The following is a 12,378-nucleotide window of genomic DNA, read 5'->3' as shown; positions in this document are numbered from 1 at the left end:
CACAAAATCGTTCACTATGTACTGGAACACTTGTAAACACAACCACAGATATGATACCCTGCTTCAGAAAAATTCAAATATAGAAAATATCACATTAGTGATCACATAACATTACAGAACAGCATCTTGTTTCAAAGTTGTCTGTGTCACTAACATTTGCCTGGAAACTATTATTCCAACAACATATCTATTGTATCTGAATGATGATTTCTTCATGTTTGAAAGAGGGGATTACGAGATGAGTATAGATTGTGCTGAAGATAGGGATGGCTTGAAACTTGGCACATTCCGCCACTGTTCCCACTCAACAAAAGTGATGTATCGCTGACAAGATTTAATGCAGGCGTATCTGTTGTCTTCACTTCAGTGACGGAGGAGGCCACTGATACCACTGGTGTCAATTAAGAGCCAGCGGAGGGAAGATAATTTCCAAAAAAGAATATGCTCATATTTTGTGCGTGAAAGGATACAGAAGTATCATGATATGTAATGCATGTCAGTGCCATGAGGGCTGGTTTATAGATTTCTCTAAAAAGGAGACAGGTAATCACTCCCTTTTAATCATAACTACAAAGAAAACGACTGGAATTGTTTTTCACCACCTCTCCCCTCTCCCCCCCCCCCCCACAAAAAAAAAAAAAAAATAGAAAAACAACATTAATGCAGGTATACACAAACCACAATATGTACAAGCCATATTACCTGCAGAAAATTGATTAACACATTCATGTTCATTCACATATGACCGCCTCAACATTGTCTGGGGGAATTATAAAGAGAGAAAATGTCATAAAATATCTCAGCTTCATTGATACAAGTGATATTACGAAAGAAAGCATGAATGCTGCATATTACATACGTGTGTATAATTTGAGAGTGGACTACAGGTCTACAAAAATGTATGATATAGTAAGCTCAATATTTTAACTACAAGGTCACTGAAATATAACAAATCTCAAATGAACATAATCATATATTTTAGTAAGTATAAAGAGTTTAACTGTAACTGTATTTCATGCCTGCACATTCCAGCAAACCTTGCTTTCCATAATTCTTTATTGCTTTTATTCTTCTTATGAACAGACACTTGCCCTTGAATGTATTTAACAAATACTATTGCAAACTCAAAATGCATGGAAGTTTCTTTGTGTTGGCAATGTCTATGACCAAAATCTACCCTATTTAATTCATGTATTCACAGAATTAACAGATTTCCTTGCCTATAAACAACTGAAGGAAAATACTTGATCATTTTGAATAACTTCACCGGGAGTGTTATTTTTTTTTCCTTCAGAAAAACTGTATCAGATGGACCAGCAATAGCAATAGGATTAGGAAGAAAATCAGTGTGAAGAACAGTAATGCCACTTGTAAAGTCATGTATACATTGAGCTACTTTATGGTATTTACTTCTTATCCCCATATCATTGAGAAGTGTCACCACAAAACATTGACACAAGACAGCAAGCACTCACGGTCATCAGTGCGTCAGTCTCCTGAAGTATCATTAATCATAGCCTGAAGACGTCATTATTCCTTCTGAAAACACTTTTGAAGAAATATTGACGTTTCCTCCCTCCCGCTATTGTAAGCATTGAGATGTCCTCCCTATGGCTAGAAGGGGCTCTCTATCACGTAGACGGCCTGTGCGGTCAACCCTGCCGGTACGCACCATTGGTCACGAATGGGACCCATACATTGATACAGTGTTGGAAGGGCTAAATTTGAATCGTCAAAAAAGACAACACACAAGAACTCTGGCATTGCTGTCCCTCAGACCGAATTAAACAGCACATGACAGTCATCATCACAGCTCTATACAAGCTACATCAAAACGTTTTGCAGCTCATCGGGTCCAAAATCCCTTTTCACAAAGTTCCGACAAATTCTAATACCATCATCTCCAATGAACTCAAAAGGCAGAGAAATGGTGCATCCCATTTGTGAGCATACAAATAATGTAAACCTACCTAATACACAAAGGTATTGTCTGTATTTCTCTTGTGTCTGTCCTATTTGTGTTTTCGTTTTTGGATGTGGTTTGTTTTGGTTTTTCTAAGATGGGGAATGCAGGACTCAACACTAACCTTTTTACCTTGGTTGCCCGTTAATAATAAACTGCAGGGTTGGCAGCCCTAAAAAGTAATGTATTTTTAGTAGCAATGTAGTATGAATCTTAGTTGCCCGATTGGGCCACCACTAATGTCAAGCCCTATGTATGGCATCAAAATATAAGAAGTGCACAGGAAGAAAAAAAAGGAGAAATATCAAATAACCTTCCAGAGTCAATGTTAAATCAAACCTTTGAAATTTCCTTTGATTGTTCATGCTTCTCATATCTTCTCAGTATACATTTGCAAGAAACATATCACCTACATATCAATGTAGGCCTATTCCTTGGTCCCATTACTATCACCAACCTCCCTCCCCACCCCCAACCCATCATTTTCCATCAAATTCTGTCAGGAGATGGCTTTCAGCATCGGATGACTATATGTCACATTTCAGGTCAAACTACTTTTGCTTTCAGGCATGAGATATGAAATTGGTTGCAGTTATGGAGATGCCATTTTCTGCAATGTATAGGCTAAAGTACAGTGTATGTGCTTTCCTCATGTTTGCTGGTGATTTATACCTTACTTGCAAAGAAACGCTGTGACCATAAATCATACATTATATACCAGTAGATATTAAATTATTCGTGAAGAGTGTTCATAAGTCAAAACAGGATTTGGGATTGCTTGAATCGGCACCATCTTCATACTTGCATCTAGTAGGGGAATAACATACAGTGTACCAGACTGCAAAATAATCAGGGTTGTAAATGTTATGTTGCATTTCCGTAGAATGCATGTTCTTTCATGCACTATTCTAAACTTGTATGCATCCACTCCAAATTGCCTATTGATGTGTAGTTTGCACAGCGACATGAAAAACTACAAGTTGTATGTACCAGGTATCTCCATTTCAACTCAGTCTTCAGTCTCTGTGCTAAAAACCTGGACTTGGACTATACATCCAGCACTTGAGCTTTAATGAGGTGTGTGCTCACTGTAAAATCATATCAATTCTTTTCTGAATTCCATACTATAAGCTGCATCTGACCTTGATCTCTTTGGCACCTGTGTGTACAGTATGAGACAAAATGTTCTGCACATTTGATGGGGCAAATACCACAAAGGGAAAAACGCCCACATACAATGCACATTCATGTTTACAAACGTGTATTCACATTTTGTTCATGTTTTTCTGACAATGGCTCTCCATGACAAACTGAAAGCTTGCCAAAGTTTGCCTGATGTAGCAACAATGAATGAATGCAGATTGGATTCAAATGATTGAATAGTGTTTTAGAGGCACAGTTTCATAGAATACATACAATGTAGCTTGTCATTATACACAGTACATCAGGACTGAAGATGTATCCATAGATTTGAATTACTGTATGTTATGTTAGGGCTGACGTCCACTAGGGTGCAGACAAGCCTAGGAAGGGTTGCGGAATCAAATTCTGTCATTTCGGCATCTTTCTCGGAAATTTTTCTCTCTCCCGAAGGTGCGGAAAAGCCCGGACATGTTTAGGACAGTGAACGGACTTGTTCAAAAACGTGCGGAGAGGTTGCCGAATGAGTGCAGAATTACTGAATTTGCTTTCCACGTCTTGTCCGCGTCCTAGTGGACGCTTGGTCCAAGTACACTGTAAATCGCTCTATGACACACATATACACAGACTGTACATGCACTTGTGGATAAAAGTCCATCTTGATATCAGGGCTGCTTGTTCCGATGACCCTTGTGAAAAGGTTGTTACCCTGCCCCAAGGAGTCCACAAAGTCAACATACACCTGCTCCTCTATTTTACCTGGGGCCAACATCACAGACAGATTGAGACTGACGTCAAATTTCTACAGCACCTCTGCGCCACCCCATGTGGCTAATTGTCGAGTATTTAATAAATGCTAGGGCCATCCCCACCTTCTACTGTACTTTCAAATAAAAAGGTGGAGCCTACATCTTCCACTGGACGTACAATGTGCATGCATGACCAAATTTACACAGATCAACAAACAGGGAGAATACTTTACAGCAAAGGATTAGGCACAAAAAATGAGTTCTGATAACATTTCCTGCCGAGCATGAAAAAGGTTTCTTATAAAGTGTAGTTCAAAATGATATATTCGCAAGCCTGGTTGTCATTCATCAGACTGGCTGTGTGTGGTCAACAACCAATGTCGTGTTGTGGATTGTGTGTGTGTGTGGCTCATTTACAATTTGAACATAGATATTATCATAAAAACATAATATACCCAAAAAAAAAATAATATTGGGTATTTCAAATGTTAAAAAAAAAAATGTCATACTATAAAGCAATGTACTTTTTACAACAATCAGGGATGGTATTGAGGTTTTTTGAAAAAATTGGAAATCAAAATTTTCAGGTAATTTTGATACTTGAAAATAGCAAAATGTGTACAGACTTGAGAAAAAAAAAATCTGAAGTCAGATTTAAATCTCCAGAATATCATGCCTGAATATACCTAAAATTCAAAGGTACAAACTTTCATACGGCCTATGCTATCTTTTACTACGATGTTATTGCAGGAGAAAACATTATTACCTTTCTTTATTTATAGATCTCTTCTCCTTTGCGCTACAATACTACTGATCAAGCTTTGCATTACTGGAAATATGAAACAGAAACAGTCACTACACAAACCTGGCTGAAATGTCACATCCAGAAATAATGTGTGTGTGTTTAAATCTATTTACAGAATGTCGCTGCACAATACCAGGTTCTATTTTGTCTTTTATACCATGATGATGTCAAGAGTGATTGACAGTTTACTTTTCCTGCTTGCATTACAATGCTAGGTAGTACGAGGTACGGTAGGCCTGTCGTTCGATATCAAATGCATTTCGCCTGCCATGCATTCGGCAGCCACTCTTGCACGGCTGATGCCAGCGGTGTGCATGAAAAACACAGACAAAGTACAGGTGTACATTGTATTAAACCACCCTGCATTTTTTTTTTTTCACCATTCATCTGGGAAGAACACAATCTGACAAGATTGTGTTGACAGTTGAAGGAACACGGAAGATGATTGACAGCTGTTATCATTGGCTGGGTAATATCATGTACGTATGATGAGGATACAATGTAGGCCTTCACTGTTTCCAAGATTCACTTGGGAAAGTATGATAAAATTGTGCATGAAAAGTCAGTTCTGTAATATTTTGAATGTACATGAATGTATTATATGCATCACAAAGATTATCATCAGTACTAAAAAGATCACACCACTGATAATGAAGCTTTGTGATCTCTGCATCTTCTTCCTTCTTTCCTGCTTATGGAACTTCTTCTCCTTCTTTTTCTTTTTCTTCTTCTTCCTTTCTTCCTTTCCATCTTACCCTTCAAGCTGCAAATAATAAGTGGAATGAGGCTAGAATATTGGCACTTCCATCATCTTGAAGCTGTGCTGAAATGCATACAATCAGGGACAAAATTTACCAGCCCTCTACTTGCATACTTTGAGAGAGTTGATATGTCTATCAGAGAAGACAAAGAACGTCTTGCATTTTGCCATTTTGGGTAAATTAACCCATATCGGGCCATCTACGGGATATTCCGTAGTTCGTCCAAACGCCGCAGGGGCCATATACGAAATATCCTGTAGTGAAAGAAATGACAACGACGTCATTCCAAAGTTCTTCCACCTTCTAACCTTTGACAACATATCCCAGAATGCTTTGCTTCTCTGTCTGCGATAATTCAAGAAGGATTTGTCAGTCGAACCCCAATAATATTGTAAAAATCATTGAAAAAAATGTGTGTTTACATGGAATAACGCGAATAACCACGAAGCATCAGTGGGCGCTATCTACAGGTATATGGAATGCTCAATTTTGGATTTCTGCCGCAGTTTTTGAGGAGGTTTGGACACTTGCCGGGCGATGATTCGACCGTGACAATAGTCCCACATGTACATCCACATGTATGTACAACAATTGTATAATTCAGTCAAAACTGAAACGCTGTAGAAGTGTATCTATCATGATGAGTTTTGCTTCAACAAACTACAGGATGCACACATTATACTATCGATTTTCCGTGCACTCGCAATGGCTTCATCGTCATAAACATAAACATAAATCTGCAATTATTGTATCAATGGTCATGATATTGATATGTCCAGAAAGCTGACACTCTGATCATTTCATTTCCTTAGCTGTACTGGATGTGTAAAATTACAACACTTGCTATTTTTAATCCATGAATGAAAGCAAACAAACAAATTGATTTCGTAATTTTTGGATGACTGTACTTCACTTCTGCTGAGTACTATGACTGCACTGTGAATCTAATGGCAGCATTTTATATACCATTTTAAAGGGAATCTTATCCTCTTTCAAATGACATATAACTTGTCTATGTTTTGTTCATTGCTTGCTAATGAAATGCGATTGTTTGGAGAGTTGTCTGCCTGTCGGCAAGTGTGCGCAAATGGTGCTGGGCCACTGCGGTGTTTGTTTACACAAGTGTGTTGGCCCGATATGGGTTAATAATGGCACAATTCTGTCCATAGCAACAAAGGAATCCTTTGGTAAACGTAAGTGAACAAATGAGCCTGGATAGGTGTCTCTCAGTATCGGGTGTCCTTTTTAGATGCAAGTCACTGTCTAAATATAGCCCACATACAACACACCTTCTAATAACACCGGTCGAGGGGGGAGGGGGGGGGGGGAGGGATATGGTAGCTTGGTAACAATGTATGCCACTGATCAGGGTCATGGACAGTCCCAACAACTCAACTACCCCCCCCCCCCCCCATTCTGCTGTCTATACCAGGTTCATTTCATTTCATGACAATGAAGAGATCAGCATACTAGATAAATTCATGAATAATATATTTTCATTTGAGGATCCAGTAATAAGTTATTCAATTCACTTCTGCAAACTCAAATCATCTGTAGTACTACTTGGAATCAAGTTTGCAAACAAGTTAACCCTTTACTGGGCTTTGTTTGTCTATCGTCACACACGATGGAGTGCTTTCTTTGCCCATGGTCCAGATGTCTGGAAACTAATTCTCAATGAATAGAGGCATCTTTACCTAATTCTCCAAAAACCTATTTTGTCACTATGGCCTTCCTGTTGGACTGAGGAACATTGCTATGTACCTGAGTGGGCCTGCTATAATTTCACAACTGCTGGTAGATCAAATCTGGATGGCTTATTGAATAAGATTACTGAGTACCTGGGCACATACAATACACTTGAACAAACTGCTACATTGGGCAGGCCTCGGCCAAGCTTTTTGAAGGTCGGGAATAGCCCTTTGCTACAAAGGTACCACACTCATAAAATTTGAAAATTGACAAAGCCTATAGACATAAATGCATTTACTTGAACTATTCTTGCATAAGAGTATAAAAACCACAATGGGCCTGTTCACACTTCCTTGAAATGCTTCACACATTGACACTTTGAAAGCCTGACACTCTTTAATGTACTGTAAAACGAGGAATGTTCGCATGCATTCTAATTTTGCAAATTTCGCAAGAGCCAAGTTCGCAAAATTATTAAAAATGCATGCTAAAGATCTTGCCTACACTATATATGCATTGAATGTTAGAGGCAACTCACGAAAATTTCATGCTGCGAACAAGCCCGTCGGCTCCCATTCGCGAAAATCTCATGCCGCGAAAATATTGTGTTTTACAGTACTACAGGTGGACTCCAAAGTCAGTCATTCACTAGAGTGTAACATTTGCACTCAGTGTGTGGAAGCTGTCATAGGATCCTACCTTTCAGCCACAGTCCATAATTAAGTCTCTCACTGCCATCAGCAACAAGTTTGCAGACAATGGCCACAGCTTTTGAACTAGTGCGGCTGAAAGCATTCATGTAATGTATTATGGTAGTCAAATCAAACTGTAACTTTATAAGCAACAGTAACCTTAGAATGTAGGCCCTACAATGTACACACACATTTTCAATACTACAATTGCAATAGATGCAATACTCATAACAGAAATCAATACACCCAGAAATGGGATCATACTCAATATCTTCCTTGTTGCCATAAGGGTGCAGAGGCTCATTTGAAATTTTTGTATTTTGATGCATCAAAGATACTGGATGCACAGGCAAGCAACTAATGTGAAAGTATACTACAGCGATGTACATATTTGAATCTGAATGGTAAGGGGAAATTTTATACTGTAGGCCTAATTTTCAGATACAGCAAACTACCCATAGCAATGATATATTCCAAAGAATCCTGTAAAGTGGTGTCTCTACCCCCCTCCTGAAAGACAGAGGCAAAAACATAACACAAGAAAACAAAACAAATATATTGTTAACATTATTGTTAATGTACACTGTACATACAATCCACACCTGTAAAGATATCAATTACAGGCAGAATGAAGCTCCAATCTATGCCATTATCGTACACAGATATGCCAAATATTTGTCAACGATCAAACATCTATCATTAAATGGAGAACATTATGTCTACTAGAAGAACAGTGAGTAAATTCAGAGCATACATGTACAGTGTAGGCCTACATTGTACATGGACTTGGTTTTGCTTTGTTTCTGTAATTCATGATAATACAAAAATTGTAGGTTGAGAGTAACAAGGGGGGGGGGGGGTAAATCACTCTCAATCGCTCGCTTGTTTTGGAAAGACCCCAGTACGAATGGTGCGGATGTTATACATGTGTTCTGATTCAAGCCTAAGAATATCTCGGGATCATCCTTGACTTGTCAAAATGATATCTGAGATAACAGCATTCAACAAGCACACCTGTTAGAGACGATGCATGATGTATGCAACCTGCCTGTTGAGATGATACTCGGCAGTGGGAAGTCAGCCAGAAGAATTTGATGTGCTTGGGAAGTTTACTTCTTAACGGTGAAATTTCACTCAACATTCAAGTTTAATTTTCGATACATGAAGAAAGACAGATGAAGCAAAATGGCAGAAGTTTTACTCAAATTTTGTTTTATAAATAAATGTGGAAAAACTATTGAAATTATTGTATTTCACATGTTTTCTACTATAATAGTGATCACTTTGCATCAAATTCATGTAAAGAACATAAATTTAACCTTGCCACAATGCCAAACTATCAACCAAGAACATGATTCTCAGATTTGTTGCTGTTATTAAGGCAATCTGTGAGGTGACAAGATCAGCATTCAAATCAGTTTATAAATAAAATATGTACAGAGTTTTGTAACCACCAGAACTATGTACTTCTTGAAATCAAATTTGAATGCAGAAGACCCCTTTAAAAGCCACTTGTACAATGTAGGTACATGTAGTCTACAAGTCTACAATGTACTGTATGAGCAAATGTGAACCATCCTTTATTGGCCTCTCTAGACTCTATAATGAGATCAGTACAGGTCCTGATTATACTTGGGATCATACTGTATACTTGACCTTTCAATGTAACAGGATTTTTTTTCTCTCTCTGCATTGTTTTTGCGGACGGCAACATCTCTGGAAATGTGCATCTATGGTGATACAATAAATGATGCTATATGATATCACAATAATAATTCCAATGTTATGCACTAAAATTGTACTTGTTGATTATAATCCAGAATATGTCATACATTTGCTTCCACAAGGTGGCTGGTTTGTAAACCTATTAGCCATGAAGAACTTTCCTGTGGGGCTAAGCCATGATGAATGACAGCCAAATTCCATGAGGCCATTTAAAGTGCCTTCATTCAAAGTGCCTGCACTGCTTTCACCAAAATGCAATCCAACCAACAGAAGCCTAGCTGTTTACCTATCTCTTTACACACTATGTACATCAGTGTGTTAAATCTTAATCCTAGCTACAATTGTAATCCTAATGCACATCCCCCATCATGTTCTGACCTCACATGATTGTGAGGTACAATGTAGGAGGGATTATAGCTCATTGGACACAGGGCATGAATAAGCATCTCATTAAGGGGGGGGGGGGGAGGACTTGATTCTTGTGGAAAGTCACCTGTTGCCAGTGTTGGGACACAAAACATGACTGCTTATTATCCAGGGTGTACACTGAGCAGGCTAACAATGCCCACTGACCTGGATGCATACCGGTATAAAAGTAACGGACAGAAGGGGCATGGCTCATATGGGGGTACATGTATACTCACCATTGTAATTGTGTACAGTGCACTTCCGTATAAAAAAAGAACATGTTTATAAACTAACTATAAATTCCTGTAAAACTGAAGGATCTCTGGTCCCAAAATTATCATTTATACATGGACATCTTTCCCATCTAGCCTACTTTATTTGATTGGCTATAACAAAATTTTGATGGAGTAAAAGAAAACTGCCGCTCCCAAGGGCTTTGAAATTTGTTACTATCGTTATCACTATCTATCACTATCATTACTGGGGCTATCATCATTAAATACACATAAGCATTCATCCTATTGATTATATTAGCCCAAGCACATTACATGTATGAGTAATTGATTTCACAATGAACAGATATGAAACCTATGTTACATTGCTTTCCGCTTATCTGTATTTTAAACCACAATGAACTATTGGATATTATAAAGTCTAAGATGTAGTATGTTGTACATATCCTTCCAAGGGAACAAGGGGTTGTTGTTGTTGAACATTTTCCAGGAAACCATTCATGAAGCGAAATGCTAGGGAAACATTCAGGAAATTTAGGCAAGTTTCCAGCTACACCCAATACTAATTAAGATATTTATCTACTCCTCTTGTATAGCAAAAAGATGGATTTATACAACACAATGGTATTAAGTCTGCAATACATACATGTAGTTGTACCTTCATCACAGTCATGAAGAATTTGATGTTAGTCACACTAACCACAAGATTGGTTCATGCAATGAGTAGCATCAAAGACGTTTGAAGTCATTTCCACAGGAAACAAATTCCTGCCAAAAGTTTGTATGAATACTCTCTTTTAAACTGCCTCTCGAACAATGCATCTCAGGTTTGACAATCATTCACCTATTCAAAGAAGCAAAAAGAAAAAAAAAAAAAAAAAAAACCAACAACAACAACATCATAGCAATTTTTAAAGACAAACTTCTTCACAAGCAGTTTTCATTAAACTAAACATTGCTTTGTGATCTAGTTGATCAGTTCACTCTGTGTCTTGTCCTTCCTGAGAAATATCCAAAATAACAAGGGCCTGTTTATGTTAAAGGACAACACTGTTATTTTTCCCCCTCATCACTAAACGTGTACGCGGCAAGCTCTAGAAGTGGGATAAGGTAATTTCAGCGCCTGCTGGCACTGCACCAAAAGTTGATGTTTGCTTAAATTCAGCACAGCTGTTACAGAGGTTGTCATGGCTACCATCCATACTCCCCTATTGTTTTGTTTGTTTCTTCCATGCATGTGTATGTGTGTGTGTGTGTGTGTGTGTGTGTGTGTGTGTGTGAGGTGTTCTTTTTTTTTTTCTTGCCAGTTTTACAGATTCAGGAGACATGTTTGCATAGAGAGCTCTGCATGATTAATCTCTTGACTACAGAATGAATGTTACTGAATTCTGAAAAATGGCTGAATGCAAGTGTCTTTTTTATTAAAATCTATATAAATGTCCCTTCCCCCCCCCCCACCCACACACACACAAATTGTAATTTGAGCATCAACAAAGGTAACAGAAATTTTCAAATGGGGCCATGGGAGTGTCTCTAATGTTGTATCATGTACGTACACTGTATACAAAGTGCAGTACACTGGATGTACATTGTACATTTATTGTAGGTACACTTTGAATTGTAGATTGGAATTGTGCATATTGAGTTGCCTTTTAACAGACTCTAAATTCATCTCAACCAGGGAGGAGCAGGGAAGTGAAAGCATCATCAGAAATTGAAAGAAAATTAGTCAACATCGTACCGTTATTGACAAGGTAATGGCAGTTTGGTAATATTGCATACCAGTAGTTGGAGAACATGCGGCTCTCAAACAAAGCATTGAAAGTGCAACAGAAAGGCCAATGGAGGATTTGATAAGCATAATGTGCACAAGTTCTTGCCCTTTTTATGTGCAGCATATACACACACACACACACAAAATATACATGTATCTTTTTTAATTTCTCAATTTTGATGATAATGGACAACCACAGTGTTCAAGGTACACGTACAATGTACAGTCTACAGTGTATATGCCTTACAGAAAATCATGTAGATTTTTTTTTTTCAAACTCAGATTTGATGGAAAACAGTAAAACAAGAGAATACTTCTATGTACCATGGTACAACGTATTAAGCAACACACACTTTCAAGTACACTCGTATCAAAAGTAGCCTGTGTAGAAGTGGCCATTTATATTGCAATAATGACAGCATATTAGGTGCGTATT

Source organism: Diadema setosum, chromosome 4, assembly GCF_964275005.1.
Source record: "Diadema setosum chromosome 4, eeDiaSeto1, whole genome shotgun sequence".
Taxonomy (NCBI): domain Eukaryota; kingdom Metazoa; phylum Echinodermata; class Echinoidea; order Diadematoida; family Diadematidae; genus Diadema; species Diadema setosum.
The sequence above is the reverse complement of the archived record's forward strand: the minus strand, read 5'-3'. Positions refer to the sequence as shown.